Source organism: Delphinus delphis, chromosome 8 (genome assembly GCF_949987515.2).
Source record: "Delphinus delphis chromosome 8, mDelDel1.2, whole genome shotgun sequence".
NCBI classification, from domain to species: Eukaryota; Metazoa; Chordata; class Mammalia; order Artiodactyla; family Delphinidae; genus Delphinus; species Delphinus delphis.
The window spans coordinates 95,387,051-95,403,775 of NC_082690.1; the positions used below are offsets into that span (position 1 = coordinate 95,387,051).

The 16,725-nt window shown below is 52.4% G+C and overlaps 1 protein-coding gene across 2 annotated transcripts in view; it reads left to right on the forward strand.

Annotated features, from left to right (window-relative positions):
* TSPAN18 (tetraspanin 18) overlaps positions 1-16,725 on the forward strand; it is a 181,800-nt gene that overhangs the window by 114,981 nt on the left and 50,094 nt on the right. For both annotated transcript variants that reach the window (XM_060018756.1, XM_060018758.1), the window contains exon 3: positions 3,573-3,714. The gene's annotated coding sequence lies outside the window, so the exon portion shown is untranslated. The remainder of the gene's footprint in view (positions 1-3,572; positions 3,715-16,725) is intronic.

Consider the following 16,725-nt stretch of genomic DNA (forward strand, 5'->3'; position numbering starts at 1 on the left):
TTCAGGGCCAGTCCAATGCAAACCTGGGGAGAGAGTTTGTCCAAGTTCTGTCGACTTCCAACAGCTCTGCCCCGCTCTGTTCCTGCATGCTTCCTTCTGTCTTCCTAGAATGATCACATTCCTTCTTAGTCAGCAACTCGAACGTGAAACCATGAAACCTCTCTCCTCCCATCAAAACTTACCTGTCTTGGGCCCTATTTACTCAGCTTACTGCTACATGAATGGCCTTCTGGTTTCTGGTAAATGAAATCCAGCTGTGATGTTAATAGTGAATCGTGGTGAAGAAAAGTAGACACGCAGGGGCCGAGCACACTCCGTATCTGAGCCTGAGGACCCTTTGCTTTATAGATGGGAGACTGAGGCCCAGGGGAGGGGCGAGGGGGACTTACGTAAAGGCGTTGGCTGGATTCCCAGTCATGGCTCTCTAGGGAACTCTACTAATTCCTGGGTTATCTTGGCCACTGGGATTCGAACTACAGCCCTGTCTCTGGGCACGGCACTTTATAGAATGCATGCCGTTTCCCTTAGGTAGTCATCTTAGCAGCTCTGTGAGGGTTCACTGCGGCTCAGAGAGGCCGGTCGCATGCCCTGATCACACAGCCAGTGGCTAGTGGCTGGAGTAGGTCTGGCTGGTCCCCAGCGGGTGCAAGGTGCACTCACTCGCTGGCTTCCCTGCCCACTGACAGCAGCCCCGGGCGTATACCAGGCTCAGTCTACAGGATCTGTTCCCGGCTGGGACAGGCATCCTGAGGGACCACGCGGGAGACTAAGTCAAGGAAGAGGCCGAGGGCAGGATATGCTGCTCTCCTGGGCAGCAGTCAGGGGAGTATGGGATCCGCAGACAAGCGATGCAGGCCAGGCCCGCACAGCAGGACCATGAGCGCAGGCCCAGCTCACAGCCCACAGCGCAGGGCTGCCTGGGTCACCATGGGATGGCCAGGGCCTTCTGCCTGCCCACTCCCCTGCCCCACTGGCCACTCGGCCACATCCTCCCCATTCGGCATTTCTGGGCCCGGACTCAGGGCAGCAGCTTCACTCAGCAGTGAGCCACCCACATTTACAACGTACACACACGTTCACATGCTAAACTCTCCCACCCCTCCCCCGCAGACGTGGGCGTTGCCCACCCTTGCATATCACGTGAGCTCGTTTGCATGCCTTTATGACACAAACGCTCCTGAATTTCTCTCCTGCTCCTTCTATCTTAAACAGTCTAGACAGTGGCACCCCACAGCATCAGGAACTTCTGCTCTTAAATCAGCTACGGGGTTCAAATCCAATCGGTGCTATTTAACAACCATGTGTCTGCTCAATACTTAACCTTTCTGAGCCTCAGTTTCTCATCCATAAAATGGGAGTGCTAGCAGTGTCAGGATTAAATGGGAAAATGCGTGGAAAGCACTGACCACAGGACTCTTCCATCTCATTTCCCAGCTGCCTGTCGGGCAGCCTTGGCTCCAGGTGCTCCCCCCGCAACTGGGTATCTCCAGGCCTCTGCTCACCCAGGCCCCCTGCCCAGAGCGCCCTGCTCGTCTCCACACACACACATCTGTCCCCTCCTCCAGGAAGCCTTAACGTGCCTGCGGGTGTCATCAGTGCTGGTGGCATAAGGACACTGGAAGAGAAGGAGCTTTACGTTGGCATCTCTGCCTGTGAGTTGGGGGATTCAGAGCTGACTCGGAGACGTTGTCGGGACTGATGCTGTATCCGGCGCCCCCTTTCACAGAGGGAGAAACTAAGGCCCCACGAAGGGGAGGTGGTGCCTGAGCGCTCACAGAGAGTTAGTGCCGTGTTGGGGCTGGAACCCAGAATGCCTGCCTGCGGATCCGTGGGGTTCAATGCTGCCACCTCCTCCTAGGAGACGAAGCACCCCCCCCACTGCCATGTTAATTGAGGGGGTGGTCTGCTTCTCTCAGCAGGTTTGAGGGAGCGTGGGCGGGGGTGGAAATGAAAGGTGGAAGCTGGGGGTCCCCCTGGTGAGCTTCTTCATCAGCTGTATGTGTGAAGAGGAGGCCCAGAGAGGCTGAGACACATCTATCATCTGGACAGGGGCCGAGGCAGGGACCACAGGCAGCCATGGCGAGCCCAGGAGAAAGGCACGGCCCCACAGCATGCTGCTAGAACGGTCTCCATCGTCACCTCTTTCCTGCAGCCATTTATTTATTTCTTCATCATACCCTTATTGGGAAAAGCTGAGAACGCCACGCCTCCCGGGGAATCGCCCCCCACCTTCCCCCCTCCCCAGTTCTCACGCACTGGCTGCCGTCTGGTGACATTAGCTCACCAGCGTGCAGAGTGCTAATGACATTTTCATTTTGCTGGCTGGTGAAATGTGGGCTGGGGTGTGGGGAGCCCGTGGGCAGGTGGGGAGTTGCAGCTGCGGGGAGAGGTAGGTATGCTGGGTTGGGGACCCACCCTGGTGCACGAAGGCAGAGACAGGGATGGACAGCGGGAGCAGCGGGCATGAGTCACTGGTGGCCTTGAGAGAGTTTTGTCTAAAGACTTGCCGAGGGCACAAAGGGGCTCCCCCCGCAGCGCTCACGATACCCTCCCTTGTGTCGCCTCCCTAACATTTATTGAGTGACTGCTGTGAGCCAAATGCTCTGCTGGGGCTTCACAGACTTAGGAGTGTCATTTTCACTCCCTGCAATCCTCAACGAGAGATGCTGTTACTATCCCTGTTTTACAGAGGAGGAGACTGATGCTCTGAGAGGACACCTGACTTCCCCAGGGTTTCTCTCTCTCCTGGAAAGAGTTTGCCCCAACAAGTGACCGAGGCCCACCTGCCTCCAAGCCCAGGCTCCCGGCCACCGCGGGCACCGCCTCCCATACCTTGTCTGGGCTTGGACGAAGTCAGGAAACAATTCTCCATTCTGGCCTGAGACCAGCATTCACCTGTCAGGCAGGCAGTAGACCCTGTGCCCAGGCTGCTCCAGGGGTGCAAGTCTGTCAACAACAAAGGAGGGTGTGGCCCGGGAGAGAGCACCTGGCCATGATGAGTCAGGAGGGACCTGGGGTTTAGGCCTCACTCTGACACCAACTTGCTCTGTGACTTGGAGCGAGTCACTGCCCCTCTCTGGGTGTCGGTCTCCTCACTGATAAAATGAGGGCATTGGTCTGGCTGGCTGGAGCATCTCAGGAATGCATTTTCACACGAGGAAGAATCTCTCCACCAATGCGCGTGAACTCTCAGAGTTTCCTCCCACTCAGACATATAAAATTTTGTTTCACATCAAAGCAAATCGGGAAACATTTGTCAAGCCTCCCGCTCTGCAAAGGGCACCATGCTAGACACAGTGGGTGTGACACTTGCGTATTTTTATTCAGGACATACACACACAGGCACATACGTATCTTTGTGTCTTGGAATTTTTTGCAGGCAAGTTCAGCTGGGACCTAGATGATGCCTCCCCAGTCCTGATGCCCAAGCCCAGGCTCCTTCCGGCTGCCCCTTCACACTCTCTCCTCAGGGCCCGGAGCACATTTCAAAAAAAAAGATGAGACCTCGGGCAGTGTGAGCGATGGCGTCCCCCCCACGAGGCAGTCACAGCTGATTCTGCTTGTCTTGACAGGTGGGCATCTCCTGGACAGCCCCGAGCTTGCAGGGACCAGACCTTCCGACCCCATCATCCAAGCTACGTGAACCCTTTGAATTTGAACTTCTAAAAACGTGGGCACAACCTTTTTCCAGACTTCTCAACGCAGGCTACCCAGGTAAGGGAGCTCAGGTGTTCAGCACGGGGTTTTATGCTGCTTTTGCTGTTTTTGTTGTTGCTGATAGCAGCCATCAGAGGACGCCCTATCATTCTTTATCGCCCTGTCCTGTTTTATTTCCTTCATTAGCAGGAGAACCCAGTGGTTAAGGCTTTAAAGTCCAACAGACCTGGGTTCAAATCCTGAACCTCCAGTTACTAGCTGTGTGACCTTGGGCAGGTTTCTCAACCTTTCGTGACGCTGCTTCCACCCCGGTCAAACAAGGAAGCAACAGCACCCACCTCTTGGGTTTGTGGTGAAGATAAAATGAGGTAATATATGATGAGCGCTTAGAACAGGACACGTAGTAAGCTCAGGGTGCAGTGAGCATTAGCTGTTACTAATAGTATTCCTGTACTCATGCCAATCCGTAGTTAATTCATCCTCACGTTGATAGGCTGCCTCCTGCACCAGAGTGTGGACTCCAGAGGACAGGAGTTTGTCTGTTTTGTTCTTAGTTGCACCCCCAGATCCCAGCAGAGTGAACTGGTTATTATTTGCTGAATGAATGAATGAGTGAGTGAAGCTGTTTTACCTACATTATGCAGAATCCTCAGGACAGTCCTTGAAAGGCCTTGCATTTGTTAGGATAAGCATTTGGTTGCATGTGAACAAAAATGCAAAATAAAAATGAGACAGGTTGATTTTTCTCTAAGGAAAATTCTGAGCTAAGGGGATTCTTTGATACCAAAACATTAGGGGACTAAGTTCCTTTTGTCCGGAAGCTCTAACCATCGCTTGTCTACATGACCCACGATGGCCCATGCCAGTCTCTCCATTCTGGTCAGCAAGAAGGGGGAAATCAGAAAAGGACAGGGTGCTCCTTCCTTTAAGAGGGTGCATACATCACTTCCTGTCAGGTCCCATTGGCCAGAATGTAGTCATGTGGCATGCCTAGCTGCAAGGGAGGCTGGGAGATAGAGTCTTTATTCTGGGGGACCATCTGCCCAATTGTAATTCTCTTATGAAGAAAGGAGGGGCAGTGGATACTGGGCCACACTCTGCCTTGTCAGATAAGATGATACCGCCACACGTTTTTCATCCTCCCTCCCTTCTTCCTCACCCCCAGTCACCAGTGATCTTTGTACTGCCTCCTTTTTTTTTGCCTTTTCCAGAATGTCATATAATTGGAATCGTACAGTAGGTAGCCTTTTCAGACTGGCTTCTTTCACTTAGTAATATGTATTTAAAGTTCCTCCAGGTCTTTTCATGGCTTGAAAGCTCATTCCTTTTTATTGCTAAATAATGTCCCATTGGATGTCTCACAGTTTTTTTGTCCATTCATCTATTGAAGGAAATCTTGGTTATTTCCAGTTTTGGGTGATTATGAATAAAACTGCTATAAACATTTATGTGCAGGTTTTTGTGTGGACATAGGTTTTCAATCAGTTGGGTAAATATTTAGGAGCATGATTGCTGAATTGTATGGTGAGGGTATATTTAGCTGTTTAAGGAACTGCCAAGCTGTCTTCCAAAGTGGCTGCACCATTTTGCATCCGCACCAGCAACAAGTGAGAATTCCTTTTGTGCCATCTCCTCACCACCAGCTGGTGCTGTAAGTTTTGTAGATTTTTGTCCTTCTGTCAGGTATGTAGTGATATGATCCCCACTTTAAAGTTGAGGATCCTGGGCTTCCCTGGTGGCGCAGTGGTTGAGAGTCCGCCTGCCGATGCAAGGGACACGGGTTCGTGCCCCGGTCCGGGAAGATCCCACATGCCGCGGAGCGACTGGGCCCGTGAGCCATGGCCGCTAAGCCTGTGTGTCCGGAGCCTGTGCTCCGCAACGGGAGAGGCCACAGCAGTGAGAGGCCCGTGTACCGCAAAAACAAACAAACAAACAAACAAAAAGATATACAAATGGCCAAACTGCTTAAAAACCCTTTGACAATGACTAGCGTAGTCCAGCGTCCTCATTTGACAAACTGGGAAGGGAGGTCCAGCAAGGGGAAGTGACTTGCCCAGGACCACACAGTTAGCAGGTATCAGAGCCAGGACCAAGCTCAGACTCTGCCCAGCAGGCACTGGTACTGCATTCCTGGATCACTGCAATCAGGCACGTTCTCTATTGTGACCTTAAATCTGTGCTATGGGGAATTCCCTTGTGGTCCAGTGGTTAGAACTCTGCACTTTCACTGCTGAGGGTCCAGGTTTGGTCCCTGGTCAGGGAAGTAAGATCCCACAAGCCACTTGGTGCAGCTCCCCAAAACCCAAAACAAACAAAAAAAACCCCAAAACAACAAACACACACACACACACACACAAACCCAAAAAACAAAGCAAAACTGTGCTGTGGAGAGAATGTGGCTGATTCCAATCCTGATGGAAGACAGCCTCATGGTTCCTAGACATTACATGCTCAGGCTGTCACTCCACCTTTTACTTCCATCCTCCATGTTAACCTCAGCCAGGGTCCTGTGGACCTGGGCAGGGAGACAGCTGCCTCTTGGCTTTTGTTAGCAGGTCTTAAACTTTGTTCTGCTTAAGAATCATCTAGGGGGCTTCCCTGGTGTCACAGTGGTTGAGAGTCCACCTGCCTATGCAGGGGACACAGGTTCGTGCCCCAGTCCGGGAAGATCCCACATGCCGCGGAGCGGCTGGGCCCGTGAGCCATGGCCGCTGAGCCTGCGCGTCCGGAGCCTGCGCTCCGCAACGGGAGAGGCCACAACAGTGAGAGGCCCGCGTACCGCAAAAAAAAAAAAAAAAAGTTGAGGATCCTGAGACTTAGAGAGGGCAGCTTGCCCAAGGTGATACAGCAGGTAAGAGATCCAGGAACTTTCCCCACCTGCTTGACAACTGAGCCCAGTCACACCCCACAGCCTCTGCCCATAGCAGGTCTCTCTGAGGCCATGGGCCAAAGCCATGGGGTAACTCTTCCCACTGCAAGCTCAGGAGTGACTGGATTCCAGGCCCCTGTTCACTATGTAGTGTCTGTTTCTCCCAGCAGAACTGAAGTTCAGTGAGCAGGACAAGGAGGGGTGGGGGCAGAGTGAGTGAATTTGAGCCCAGATTGGAGGGGTCTCACTAGGTCAGCCAAAACAGAGCCCTAGGCGGGGCCAGACGGCTGGGAAGGCTAGGGTATAGGCTGCTGGCCTGTGCCCAGTCCTTGGGTCTGAGGGGAAGGCTAGAGCTGCTGCCCAGGTCAGAGGAACCAATGACGGGCCAGATGTGAGGGTTGGCTGCAGGGGGAGACAGGGTGAGGGTGGTGGGGTGCGATGGGGTTATGAGAGGCCAGCCAAAGGCTGAACTGAGGTCAGATGCTGCATTGTTTGGAAGCCAGCACTCAACTCAAACCTGATTAAGCAAGAAGACAGGCAATTTATTCGTTTTTTTATTGGTTTCCAATATAGTGGCAACTGGGGGCCTGTTTATTGGTGTCCAAGGTTCAGATAATGCCCAGGTCTGTGCCCTCTGCTTCTGTCCTCGTGGGTTTCAGTCCCCAGTAAGCACTCCCCACGCGGCAGTGGGGCAGTGGCCAGCAGCTCCAGACTGACATCCTGCTCATTGCAAATCCAGTGAAAGGAGAGCTGCTTTTTCCCAGGAGTTCCTACAAAAGTCCCAGAGTTGAAGCTTATTTGCTGGCCTTGGGTCACATGACCATCTCTGACCAGTCATTGAAACCAGAAGGAGAGACTATGCTGATTGACCAGACTTGGTCAGCGTTGAGGGGTCTGTGTTTGGGGCTGTGTGTATGGGTGGGAGGATTCAGCCTGAAAGTGTCAGAGGGCTGGTACCCCAAAGGGAAAACCAGGTGCTATTTTCAGAAGAAGGAGGAAGGAATGTTGAGCAGACAAAACAACAGCTGCTCCATATCGGAGCCATGGCAGGGGGTAAGGGGGCTGATTTGTCCTGAATGGGTCCTTCCTGTGGCTTGCACCTCGGTTTCAGTGGATCTGGTATCTGAAAGCCTGATTTACACACACACACACACACACACACACACACACACACACACACACGATGTATCTGCAGACGATGCTTCACTTTCCAAAAGCATTGCCCCAGGAAGTCCTTCCCATAGTGAGTCCTCGTGTTCCCTAGTGGCCACGCCACTATTTCAGTCACTGCTTATCTGGCCGCTTTGGGTTGTCCTTCACTTGCTGGGAGGGCCTTTTGCTTTCTTTACACCCCACCCTCACCCCCACTCCCTCATCACTGGGGAAAGTTCCTTGAGCCACTTTAGCACTTATTTGCCCTAAATGGCCTCCCTGAAGACCAAGCCTGCCCTCAGCCACCGCCTTCCTGGGGCCTCTCCGAGGGAAGGGGAAGGAAAGGAGGCCGTCACTGGTCAAGCAGGAGCGGCCCCAAGAGTCCGCTGGTTTGCAGGCCAGCCTCATAGCCCCAGCTGACATCCACCGGGAAAGCTCTGTTATGCATTTAGGGTACGGTGTATGATTTCATTTGAAAAAAGATTACTTTGCAGGAAAAAAATGGAAAACCGCAGTGTATGATGCTGCCTCCCAGGCAACTGTGGCCAAGCGCTTTTTAAGATCTGTCCTTTGTTGATTTCGGTCAACCACAAACCTCCTGGCCCTGCACCCATGTCTCTCTCTCTCTCTCTCCCCGTCTCTCTAGCCTGCGAATTCTGCAGCTCTGACTCAGCATGTAGACCAACTCAGCGTTCAGCACCACCCTGCCTTATATGGGAGGCTCACTGCTCTTGGGTCAATACGTATTAATTTATGTCTTCAGCCGTTGGCTATTGAGCTTGTACTGTGTGCCAGGCACTGTTTATTTGCTGGGGATTGGGAGCGGGCAAAGCCGAATGGTCGCTGCCCTCTGGGATCCCTGCTGTCTCCTCTGAGATCCACTGAGGGCAGGACCCTTCCTCTGGGTGTCTTGCCCCCCACCCCTCATCCAATGCCAAACCATAGCCGGACTTGCTGGATGTTCACCACTTAATTATTTTCCACACCATTTTTTAAAGCCCCCACTTATGACTGATGCTACAGAGATACTAGAATGATTTGGTCCTCACCCTCTAGGACTTAGAGTTTAAGATGCAGCTGGTGATGGGTCCTGGAGAGGGAGGGAAGGCCACAGGTTGAGATCTGTATGCAAACCCAGTCAGGGGTGTGCACGAGTCAACAAAAAGAATAGGCCAACCTCTCCACTCCCAGCCCCTCTCCGTTCATTCAGCAGCTCCTCCGAGACCACCGCTGAGAGCCCCTCAAGGAGCCAGCCTGTTATAAGGGAGACAGACATGAAAGTAAATCCTGTCATTCAAGGTAGAGAATGGGAGGGTTCAGAGCAGAAATATAAAGGAAGGCTTGGAGGTTCCAAGACCAGATCAAGAGGTCACTTTGGGGTGGTGACAGTGGTGGGAAATCAGGGAAAGCAGTGTATTTGAGCTGGGCTTTGAAAAGTGAGTAGGACATGGGACAGGCGAGGATGCTGGGGGAGGGCATCCCAGGAGGAAGAAACAGTGAGAGCAAAGGCCTGGAGATGGGAGCCCTGGAGCTTGGAAGACTGTGCCGGGCAGGAAGTGAGATGAAGGCAGTCAGCCTCTTCCATGCAGTCCTCCAGGCTTGGCCACACAGGCCTGTGGCCATCTTCAAGGCTGTCTTAAATCACAGGCTAGGTTTGGAGCTGAGTGGCTCTTCTGTTTTCCCTTTAAGCCCAGGAGAGGGAGTTTTGGAGGGGCCCTTTAGAAAAGACAGTGCTGCACAGGGACCGAGAATAATTAATCCTCCCATCTCGAGGTTCTTTACAGAACTTAGAAATCGTTTTCATTTACAGTGTTGCAAGCAGGAGGCCTAGTGGCAGACCCTGGGCTGGAAGTAGGGGCACTCGAATTCTTGTCCCAGCTGTGTTACTGGTGACCTCAGCCTCCCTGAGCTGTAGTTTTTCCTTTGTAAAATGAGGGGTGAGGCCCCTTCCAGCTTTAAACTTTTATTCCAAGTTAGACCTGGGTGCCGATCCCAACTCTGCTAGTACTTCGGCCTTGGCCCTCTGAGCCTCAGTTTTCTCATCTGTAAGTTGGGGGTAATAGTACTCTGTGTCTCACAGGACTTACGTGAAGATTAAATGAAATAACTAAGTGAGATAACGTGCTTGACAGCACGCCTGCCCAGAGGGTCAGTACTTTGTGATAGCACTGATGCTATTGGTGTTATTATTATTTATATTTTCATTTTCATAACTCTGTGGGAGGAGTCCTCAATAGAGTCTTTGTATAGGTGCCTGCAAGGCAGCCTAAGTCCATGTCCCCCAAAATTTGGTGGTGGGGCAGAGAGTCACACCCCTCCCATCACCAAATGGGGGCAGAGCTGCCTTCCTCAAAACCACGTTTCTTCATTCATTCATCAAACATTTATTGAGCACTTGCCATGTGCCAGGACCTCTGAAATGCACGTGGGATCCTGTTGAATGGGGCACCCAAGCTGCCTGCGCTCGGAGCAGCGTCCGCCTTCTGGCTGGCACCATGGACACCGTTGGCCAAAGGAGCTCAGGGCCAGCAGGGGTGCACTGAAATCTGCAGACTGGAGCCCTGGGGAGAAGTCCCACCCTGCCTCCCATCGCTCCTGGGCCTTTGTATAACCCCTTCCTTTCCGTCTTGGGGCTAAGGGATGAAATGCCAGAGATCCCACCATATTTAGCAGGTCTCGCCTTGTCCCTGGACCAGCGAGATGGACTGGACTGCCAAGACCAGGACCTTATGCAAACGAAGGCATTCGAGAGAGGAAGCCCACCAGCGAGCATGGACTGCAGGGCTGTGTTTTATTCTCACCGCCTGTAATGTTTGTTTGGATCCGGAATTGCAAAGGGTTTGGGGGTCTTTCTGGAGGATGCAAAGCTGGCAGATTGGAAGGTGCCGAGGGGTCCAATCTGCCTTGTGCTCACCTGGTCCTTTCCTGGTGGCCAAGGGCATCTCCCCCGCTCTGGTCTTCCAGCGTCCAGCACAGAGCTGAGCATGCCAGGGTCTGTAGTCAGGGATTGGTGAAGGGTTAGACAGGTGGGCGGATTACAGTGGATTCACAGTCATACACTCTTTCCTAGCCTTGGTCCAAATTTCCAAGGTGGTTGGTGACGCCAGGCCCTGGGTTTGTTTTTCTGTGACAATTTGATTTGGACTCCTGTGCGAAACCAGCGGTTCTCAAGCAGTGGAGTAGATGCGAAACAAATGGCTTTGGGGCCTGTCAGTTTCTCCGTTTCAGTTTCAGGAGGCAGCATAGTGTGTGTCCTGATCTAAGGACGAGACCTTGCCAGCTGTCAGACTCACGAGAGATCAGACCCCCGCTCCAAGGCTGGGTGACCTTGGGCACGTTATTTAGTCTCGATCAAATTCTGTTTTCTCATCTAGAAAATGATGGCACTAATAGCTTCCAACCCATAGGGCTGTGATGAGCATTAGATTAGATAATGGGTGTTAAACCGTGGAGCAGCGCTCTGGGAACATGGTAAATGCTCAAGAAAAGATGATGATGATGTAGTTAATGACCCCTTAAGCTAATGGGCCATAAACTTCTCTCTTCCAAACAGATTTTTGCAGACTGCTTTGAATTTTTAAGACAAAAATTATTTTTGAAAGTTATTATTACAGAAGTAATGTGCTCCTTAAAAATTTCAATAATCAGAAAGGATTTAAATTTAAAAGCAAATGTCCCCCAACCCACCCTCTGCCATCTTCCAGCTCTTTCCCTCCACTTCCCCAGCAACATTCTCTTTGCATGTGGAGCTTCCCAAGTCTGGAACTTTTCTCCTTTTTTTTTCTCCTTAAAGAGCAGAAGACAGGTACACAGTCAGGAGGGGACAGTGGTCCTATTGGAGCCATGGCAGCCTGTGTGTCCTTGGCTCCGGTTTGCTCTGAGCCTTGAGGGTCTCCAGTGTTCTGTGTCCTGGAGGCCTGGGGCGGTGGCCTGAGGTGCCACATTCAGGCTAAGCTTGGAGTGAGAGGCTCGTAGACACCATGTCTGGCCATGTGCCCAGGCCCTCTCTTCTGTCACGGTGCCCCAGGGCTCAGTCCAGCCCAAGCTTCCGTGTTCCTGATGAGACAACTGCTCGTCCCTAGCCACCTTCTGACAGCCTGCACTTCCCTGCCTGTGTCCTCTGCTGCCTTCCAGAGGATTCTGATGCAAGCTCAAGTTTGAGGACAACAGGCAGGTGGCTGGGGTCTAACACCGTGATGCAGCCACACGTAGAAGGAGTGAAGGAACCCACGCTGGAAGGGGGAGGTGCCGGGGAAGGCTCGGATTATGAATGACTTAAAGGTGGACAAAGAAATCTGTGTGTAACTTGGGGGAGGGGAGTGGATTCCTGGCAGAAGGATCAGCCCGTGCAAAGTCCCTGGGGCGTGGTAGAGCCAAAGTGTTCAGGGAGCTACAAGTGGTGCTGCTGGAGCGGAGTGAGAAGAGGGCGTGGGGGGAGGGAGGGCATCATCAATAGGCTTCTTGTGCTCTGAGTTTGGGCTTTTCCCCAGGAGCGCTGCAGAGCCATGGAAGGGTTTATGCAGAGGAAAGAGAGTGGGGAGGATGGACGGTTGTGTGGGGCCCCTGGACCACAGCAAGTGACAGGCTGTCTTCTGGAGGGCAGGGCTGAGCCTGCAGTGGATGGAGAGAAGACCCTGGAATACCCTGAGTCATGGAGGAGTCCTGCCCTGTTGCTAGAACATTAGGACCTTGAAAGGAGGCTGTAACTGTCTTGTACTGCATTGAGTCTCTGCGTTCATGCCTTCCACCCCCAGAGACTCCAGTTACTGTTTCTGGGGTAGAGGAGGCTAAGGTGCCCCCTGCATGTCTGGGATCTAGGTCTGAAGTGGAGGCACCAACATAGGTAAGAGCAAACCGAGATTCCTTCTGAGGGTGGAGCAGGATGAAGGCTGGGAGGGGCCGGGAGGGGCCCTAAGGTGGATGACAATGGGGGTCAGGAGGGCCCCTGGCCTCCCCACCTCAGGGCTGGCTTGGGGAGCCCCCTGGAGAGGAGGGGACAGGGGAAGCCCCCAGACCAGCCCCCGCCTCAGAGGCCCCAGCCTCTCTCAGTCTTCCCAGGGCCAGGCAGGAACAAGAAAGGGAGCTGGGGCCTCTCGCAGGCCTGGGGCTCTTGTTTGGGAAGGGGCCTCTGATGAGCTCATCCTGTGGTGAATCAGAGCGGAGAGGATGCTGAGTCCTCGGGGAGGCCAGAACCAGGGAGAGGGAGAGTGGGGTCCCCCCGCGGGGCAGAGGTGGGGCAGGTGTGAAATAGGCCGCTGGCTAGAGGGCCGGACAGGGTCCCATTCGCCCAGCTGAGCAGCAGCTCTGGGGTGGCAGCTCCTGCTTCCTGTGCCCCAATCCCGGGGCTAGTTCAGGCTGAAGTGCAATTGCCTGGAGCCCGGCGATGCTTGCCATGGCCTGGCCTGTGTGTATTCAAGTATCACGTCAGCCCCAAGCAGCAATCCGTGGTGGTGTGTGGCAAGCGCTCAGAGGAGCTGTGGTTCCAGCGGAGGAGGTGCCAGCCAGGCCCTGCCCACTGGGTCCCCTCCCTCCGGGGCTCGGAAATGGCTCAGGCTTTTCTACTTTCCCCTCAGTCCAGATTTGACTCTCGAGGAAAATGACCGGCAAGGATGTGTGGCCTCACAAACTAACTGGACTTGGGAGGGCTTTCAAGGTCATCTGTTTGGACTTCTTGAGAGTATTCATTAAGCCTCTGCTTACATACCTCGAGCAATGGGGAGCTCACTACTAAGCAAGAGATCAACATTCATTCCGATCGCTCTGTTTTTCTCCTCCTTTACATAGGCCCTGGGTTCAAGTCTTACTTCTGCTACTTCCTGTGTGGCCTCAGGCAAGTGACGTAGCTTCCAGAGCTCTGGTTTCCTTTCATGTTAAATGGGTTTGATAAATGCCCACCTCTCATTTACAAAGAAGTTTAAACCAGACAGCTTTACCACCATGAGCAAGTCAGATCTTTCCACAGTGCATAGGCCTGGTGCCCAGACAGGGTTTCTCTGCTGGTCTCCCGGCCCCATGGCCAGTCACATCACCAGGGTGAATGTCCACCCCTCCCTGGCTCGTAGTAGGCGCTCAGCAGATGATTGGCTGCATCCCCTCCTCTCTCAAGTGGACCCACCGGTGCCTTACAAACAAGGTCAGGCTAAGTCCTTGGCTTTTATCTTAACTTAGAGACCCCGAACCACGAGGTGCCCTGAGCTGCCACCCAGTGCTGGTCACCAAAGGCTTCCAGGAGGCCGGTCTTCTGCAGGCCTCCTCCCTCATGCTCCCTCCCTCGGCCCCTCAGGCTTCTGCAGAATCCCACCTCCTCACATCGCCTGGGGTTCACTGCAGCTTTTAATGAGGTCGGCTGGTGGGTCTGTTCCATTTCCTCACATCTTACAGAGCAAAAGCTAACGAGGAAGTGCCAATGTGAAGCCGCAGGTGGAGGAGACTGGAGGCGACCTCAGGCCTCATGACCTCTGACCTCAACCTACTACTGCGGTGTGGGCATCACCCTCAACCACGCCATTGGTTCCTCTGGAATCCTGCTTTATTGGCGGGTGTTTTGTTTTTGTTCTTAACAGCTTTAGAGAGGCAAAATTTATGCACCATAAAATTCTCTAACTTTAAGGGTATGATTCAATGATTTGTAGTACATTTTCAAAGTTGTGCGACCATCACTACAATCTAGCTTTAGACTATTCCCATCACCCCCAAAAGGAACCTGGTTCCTATTTGCTATCAGTTCCCATTCCCACTCCCTGCCCCAGGCAACAACTAATCTACTCTTCTTGGTCTCTAGAAATTTTGCTTTTTCTGGACATTTCATATAAAGGGAACCATGCACCATGTGTGGACTCCTGTTTTTATAGCCTGGTGAAGGTGGGCGGAGACTACGTCCACTCAGTGATGTGCCCATCGTCCCATAGCCAGCCAAGGCCAAGTTGCAAGTGTGCTTTTTTAGAATTGGAAGAACTCATAAGGACACTGAGTGCAGTTTTTACTTCAGTGCAAGAAAGAAATCCTCTGTACCCAATCCCACACTATGACTCTCTGACATCTGCTTGAATATACCCAGTGTCGGGCAGCTCACTACTCCCCCAGAGACTGAAGGAAACTTGCATATCTTGATCATATGCTAAGTGCCAAGCTTGTTGATGTCTTTTGATCTTTGGTTCCATCCTCTGAGAGGAAATCATTTTACAGCTGAGGAAATTGCACCTCAGAGGGGTAGAGGCACTCACCCAAAGGTAGGAAGTAAGGGAAACCAGGATTTAAACCTTGGGCCTCTCAGATTTCAGAGAGATATGAGATACTTATCTTTGTATCAGGGTGAACTCTCTCCCTGTAACTGCCACCCATTGTTTCTAGTTTTGCCAGTAAGACTCACACAGACCACCAACCTGGACATGGGGAGGTGGGAGAGAGAGTTAAGGAAGACTTCTTGGAGGAGGTGATGTCTGAGCTAGGACTTGAAAAATGAGCAGGAATTAACAGGCAGAGCTGGGCGGGAAGAGTTTTTTCCAGGGACTGTTTTAACTGCCAGCCCTTCTAATATTTCACAGCTGCTTGAGGCTGGGGAGAACTGTTGAAAATATCTACTCTTGCTGTTCATTCTTTCCCAAACATCACCAGTAAGTGGTGGTCCAACAACAGTACTTGAATACCTTCAGGGCCGGGGAGCTTACCACCTGACCTGGGAACCTTTTCCATTGCGGAGTTGCTCTGGCTCTAGGCCAGGCTGAAGATGGCCTCCCAGTAGCCACAATCGCTTGCAGCCACACAGGATGTGGTCAGTCCGTCTTCCCACCACCAGCCTACAGGATGCTGAGCATAGCAGGCAGGTCTTGGAAGCAGCCTAAGCGTCTTGACTGAGATGTGCCAAGTTCCTCCATCCATTCTCCTTGATGTAGACTGTCCGCTGCTCAGGCCTGGCCACTTACCTCTGGGATGCCCAGCGCATGCCCTTGAACTTGGAGGCAGTTTCAAGTAGTGGTTGAGTGTGGACTCAGTAGCCAACACCTGGTTCATATCCCAGCTCTGCCACTCCCCCAGGTGTGACCTTGGGACAAGTGCCCTAAGTTCACCGTGCCTCACTGTTCATGTGTCAAATAGGATTAAGAATGATATTACACCTTCTTAGTCAGCTAGAGCTGCCCTAACAAAATAGCACATGCTAGGGGCTTAAACAGCAGACATTTATCTTCTCACAGTTCTAGAGTCAAGGCGTCCAAGATCAAGGTGCCAGTGAATTTGATTTCTGGTGAGGCCTCTCTTCCTGGTTTGCAGACAACCACCTTCTCACTGTGTCCTCACATGGCCTTTGCTCTGTGTGTGCACACGGCGGGAGAGAGAGAGAGAGAGAGAGAGAGATCTCGTGCTCTACCTCTTCTTATAGAGACACCAATCCTGTTGGATGAGAGGCCCACCCATATGACCTCATTTAACCTTATTCACCTCCCTAAAGGCCATATCTCCAAATACAGTCACACTGAGTCACAACTTCAACATATGAATTTGTGGGGACACAATTCAGTGCATAGCAAGCACCAACCTCAGAGGGTTGCTATGAGATTGAGTAAATGTATAAAGCATTAAGAGCAGTGCCTGGAATGCGGTAAGAGCTACACTAGTGGATGCTATTACTGCCACATTTAGCATTAAATTCAGGGGCGGAAGAAACCCCTGTCCATCCTTGCTGCAAGTCTAGACACTGTGAAAACCTAACGAGGGACTTCCCTGGTGGCACAGTGTTAAGAATCCGCCTGCCAATGCAGGGGACACGGGTTTGAGCCCTGGTCCGGGAAGATCCCACATGCTGCAGAGCAACTAAGCCCGTGCGCCACAACTACTGAGCCTGCGCTCTAGAGCCTGCGAGCCGCAACTACTGAGCCCGCGTGCCACAACTACTGAAGCCCGCGTGCCTAGAGCCAGTGCTCCACAACAAGAGAAGCCCACACACCGCAACGAAGAGTAGCCCCTGCTCGCCGCAACTGGAGAAAGCCTGCACGCAGCAACGAAGACCCAATGTAGCCAAAAATAAATAAATTAATTAATTAAAAAAAAAA